Below are 5,000 nucleotides of genomic sequence, written 5' to 3'. Positions count from 1 at the left end.
AGAGAGAGAGAGAGAGAGAGAGAGAGAGAGAGAGAGAGAGAGAGAGAGAGAGAGAGAGAGAGAGAGAGAGGGAGAGGGAGAGGGAGAGGGAGAGGGAGAGAGATAGAGATAGAGATAGAGAGAGAGAGAGAGAGAGAGAGAGAGAGAGAGAGAGAGAGAGAGAGAGAGAGAGAGAGAGAGAGAGAGAGAGAACGAGAACTGAGAGAGAGATAGGAAGAAAAGAGATAGATAGATAGATAGATAGATGGATTGACTTTGACTTTACTTTGACAAGTTTACTGAGACAAGTGGTTACTTACATCTCGAAAGGATGGGATAACATAGGTTATCCTCACCCTAATCGTAGTCCCTCTTTCGGCTCACATATCTATTACAAAAACTTACAGCTGTAACAACAGATTGAAATATGTACAGTACCTAAGGCGAGCAAATCACAAGTTTACAGAACTAAATGTTTACATTTCAGGAGGGCGATGAAACAAGATAGATTTTCATCCTCACCATGGTAAGTTCTTTTATGAAATGACATGCTCGAATACGTGACGTACATATATGTTAGAAAAATGAAATTATGGCCCTGAAGGAAAAAAATAATCAGACTGTTAAGAAAAGTATTTGTATCGAGAGAGAGAGAGAGAGAGAGAGAGAGAGAGAGAGAGAGAGAGAGAGAGAGAGAGAGAGAGAGAGAGAGAGAGAGAGAGAGAGAGAGAGCGAAGAAAGAGAAGGGAAGAGAGAGAGAGAGACTGCGAAGGAAGATGAGATGAGATGAGAGGAAAAGAGATATAAAGAGTGTGGTAGAGTGGAAAGAAGAAGAGGCAGAAACAAAAGCCTCAGATATAAATATCTAGACAATCTGATATAAAAACAACAGACACTCACCCACCCAAAACACATCCGTCCCATGATGTAAACACAGCCACATGCTATTCAAACACACCATTAACCCCCCCCCCCCATCCAAACAATTATCATTAACCTACAATGCAATTCTTGGGACAACAACAAGCCCTTCTGCCTCGGTATCGCGCATTAACCCTTTAAGAAAACAAAGCAACACTCTAGATATTACAATTAAAATCACCCGACTGGCACGTGAGGTTATCAATCAAGCCATCCGAGTGCTTTTCTCATGACTCACTGTTGGCAACACCGACCCTTCACCTCACCATTCTTTGATGGTATATTACTATTTCATTGATATTATTTACATTGCTGTTATCGTAAATCCCGTTATTCTTAATATCGTTGTCGTCACCGGGTACCTTTGCTAGCGTCGTTATCATTATTATTGTAATGTTTATCATAGTATCTCTTTTTTTTCTAATTACTAGTATCCTCATAAGCATCACTATCCAACCATATCACTATTATCCTGGTATAACTATCGTCTACCACTATCGAAATATAACAAGTACTTTACCATTACCGTATACATAACTATCAAAAATTAACCATTTTCTTCTTAATTTAATCACCATTAACATGAGCACTATCGCTTCCTGTATTATCATTCCAAAGTACGAGATCTGTAATGACTCACAGATAATGCAAACACGAAACACATTATACTTCTTGTGACCGGCATATCTGGCCAGTGACTTAGTGACTGCTTATCACTGATCAATCGGCATTTGATTATCATAACTGATGCCACTTCATATATTTTATCAGCTAAGGATAAGGGCTGTCTCTGGACGAGGCGGTTTCCTTTCACAAATATCTCTATTCGTCTGTACCTATCTTGATTGTGCTGAAGGCTTTGTTTTCCTGGATCTCTCTCTCTCTCTCTCTCTCTCTCTCTCTCTCTCTCTCTCTCTTTCTTTCTTTCTTTCTCTCTCTCTCTCTCTCTCTCTCTCTCTCTCTCTTTCTTTCTTTCTTTCTTTCTCTCTCTCTCTCTCTCTCTCTCTTTTTCTCTCTTTTTTCTCTCTCTCTCTCTCTCTCTCTCTCTCTCTCTCTCTCTCTCTCTCTCTCTCTCTCTCTCTCTCTCTCTCTCTCTCTCTGATTCTGATTAGTGAGTAATATTCATAATACTATATCATTATTGTCATTATTATTAATAATGATATTAAAATACGTATAACTCTTTTCTCTGTATATATATATATGTATATATATATATATATATACATTTATATATATATATATATATATATATATAAATGTGTGTGTGTGTGTGTGTGTGTGTGTGTGTGTGTGTGTGTGTGTGTGTGTGTGTGTGTATGTATGTGTGCGCAAATACAAACATACAAAATAAAAATCCTATTGGCAATACCGGGAGATGACAAAAAACAATCATTCCATTACATTGATTTATCTTGCTGGTGTTTCTTAACACCCCATCTATAAATTGGGTTTCCTTTTCCGTTACCACGCTTTCTAAGGTCGACAATCCATCACGCATTCTATTTTTTCTAGTCTTTTTTACTATGTTTACACGAAAGATTTTCTACATCTTTTTAGATCTGTTGCATTTGCACTCACAATCATACTATATAAATGTCATACAAAATATCCCCTTCCACAGTAACTGTGCGATAGAGTAACATCCTTTTCAAAACCAAATGAAAGTAATGATAACTTTAGGACATATTTCCTCTCGTTGACACTGACCGCCACACTACCACAACGGAGGCTCGAGAAGCGCGTGTACTCACTCTCGCTCCTCGAATAGCACTGAATGCGCCTCAACCTCATCTTGTCTTCGGCCGCGGTTTCTGCTTGTTTCACTCTTGTTCTCAACCGAAGTTCCTTCGATGTAGACCCGACGCTAAGGATTTCAATAGGTAGTTTTGCTTTCCACTTGGCTTCTCTTTTTCTGTATCTGACTGGAAAGATGTAGTAGAATTCTCCCAAATATATTTCAGTTTCAGATTTTCTCAGTCGCCGCTCGGAGGGGAGAGTTGCCGGTTTACCACCATTGGTGGAGATGATTTTGCATTTCTCTTGCTCTTCGCTCTCGTCTCCTCTTTATCTTTCTCTCTCTCGCTTTCTCTCACGCGGCCGCTAACCTGCATTACCGCGATAAGTCACTCCCCTCTCCTTACACAGTATACAGACTCGAAAACCAGTAAAATTATCGGATTAGCGGATTTACATTGTTTTGATGGCGGGTTCTCACCTCACCGGCGCCATCTCTGACCGCAAAGCTCCCACGTCATAAGACTTATGTCATAAAAAAACAACAACAGAAAAGCAAGAAATTAAGAAAAAGAGGAAAAAATGAGGGGCGGATTGTGTTGAATTACCGTCATAAATTCTATTTTACAGTCTGTTGTGCATAAAATTGCAGGTCCTTGTGCAAAGTTTAGCCGCGTAATGACTGTATCAGAGGTAATGGCAATGTGAGAGATTACGTTATGAGATAATAACTTTGATAAGTGAGATGGAGGAGGGAGGCGAGGAGCTGACACGGTAGTTGAGTAGAGGAATGAACGAACAATAGCCGTAATGCAATGATCCATACATACAGCTTTTTAACACGTGTATGTTTTCGTTCACACGCTATTTTTCTTTCTCTTGAGACCGTCAAGAGGGAGAAAGAGAGGACCAGACGTTGTAAAAGAGAATTTTCAAGTGTATAAATAAGTGACCATGTCTACAGTTCCTTCTTTACAGTGGCGATAATCATGGATAGATCTTAAACAAAATTAGTATCAAATAACGCTCGGTCTAAGATTTAGGTGAGAGGAGTGTGTTATCTCCGGCTCACAGGGGGGGAGGGGGGGGCAGATCTAGGAGGGGAAGGAGAGGGGGGAGGGGGGATGGCATGCCGGAGTGAGAGACGGTCTAACAAGTGCAAGCATTCCCTCACTCGTGTCATCTTTCGTACCAGTCAGTTTTCTTCTTTTTTTCTTCTTCTTTCTCTCTCTCTCTCTCTTTCTCTCTCTCCTCTCTCTCTCTCTCTTTCTCTCTCTCTCGTCAGAATTATTCAATCCTTACTTTCAATCTTAGCATTAGCTAAAGTCCAAAGAGAAAGAGGAAAACAAAAACAAGCAATAGCTATAGATGGCACATTGCTATTTTGATATAGATATATCTAATGTATAATACTTTGTCACATGTGCACGTGATGAGGGGGTGTTAGCGCTCAGCCTTTGAATATCGTAAGCTCCGTGATCTCTCGGCGATAACTTATGTCAGTGATATTTTAGTCAATGATAGAAGGGATGATTGATATTATTAGGAGACATTATAAAACGTTTGCGATATAAAATCTCCACGTCTTTTTGTCTATCTTTCTTCATATTTGGCTGCTTTCCTCCTTCTCTTCTCTCTCTCTCTTTATTTCTCCCTCTTTCTCTCTCATTCTCTCGCTGTCTCTCTCCCATTCTCTCTCTCTCTCTCTCTCTCTCTCTCTCTCTCTCTCTCTCTTCCTATTTATCTCTCTCTGTATCTAAGCCTCCTTCTCTCTCTTCCTCCTCCTTTCTCCCTTGCCAATTCTTAAACATTGCCTCGCTGTCCTTCCACCACACGTGCAAATAATGATGCATGGGATCCAATCTGACGTTTTTTCTGCAAAGGACAGAGATTGAGATAAATCAGGGCCTCTTGCCCCTTGGGTCATGCGAAGAGTGGTCCTTCTGGGCTAAGAATAAACATAAAACGAAGATGAGAAAGAAAGGTGGACTCGACTACCCGCCATAAGGAGAAAACTTGTGAAAAACGGAGCAAAAAAAGAAGAAAGAAAATCCGCACACAGTGGCACAATTCAAGAGTTGTATTTGTCGTATAATTTGTCTCCGAGATGAGCCTGAGTGCGATTACGTTTCCTTGATTGTGACTTTCAGTCCCTATAAACGCTATACAAGGTCCTCACACACAGCGGGTGTCCGGTAATGATTCACTTGGGAACATAAAAGCGTTAAGAATCCCTGAAATAATTGTTTGTTGGGTTTTTTATTACGTGCAATTCCCGCCTTTGAGAACGACATTAAGAGTAATTAGGTCAGCGACATCGCATGGCCTTATGATGTGAGAGGTTTTGATGTGAGAAGTGATTG

General features: G+C 40.3%; 1 protein-coding gene across 4 annotated transcripts in view; it reads right to left on the bottom strand.

Annotated features, from left to right (window-relative positions):
• LOC122252175 (uncharacterized) overlaps nt 1-2,721 on the bottom strand; it is a 41,817-nt gene extending 39,096 nt beyond the window's left edge. The window contains exon 1 of one of the 4 annotated variants that reach the window (XM_043014514.2): nt 2,611-2,721. The gene's annotated coding sequence lies outside the window, so the exon portion shown is untranslated. Of the gene's footprint in view, nt 1-1,540; nt 1,564-2,578 lie in introns of those variants that run through there. The other 3 variants (XM_043014517.2, XM_043014515.2, XM_086542305.1) reach the window with 3 other exon arrangements.
• Between the last annotated feature and the right edge of the window lie 2,279 nt (nt 2,722-5,000).

Source organism: Penaeus japonicus, unplaced genomic scaffold, assembly GCF_977035675.1.
Source record: "Penaeus japonicus unplaced genomic scaffold, GWHDUDI00000001_assembly GWHDUDI00000012, whole genome shotgun sequence".
Classification (NCBI taxonomy): domain Eukaryota; kingdom Metazoa; phylum Arthropoda; class Malacostraca; order Decapoda; family Penaeidae; genus Penaeus; species Penaeus japonicus.
Note: the sequence above shows the minus strand (reverse complement) of the source record. Positions and strands in the feature narration are given on the sequence as shown.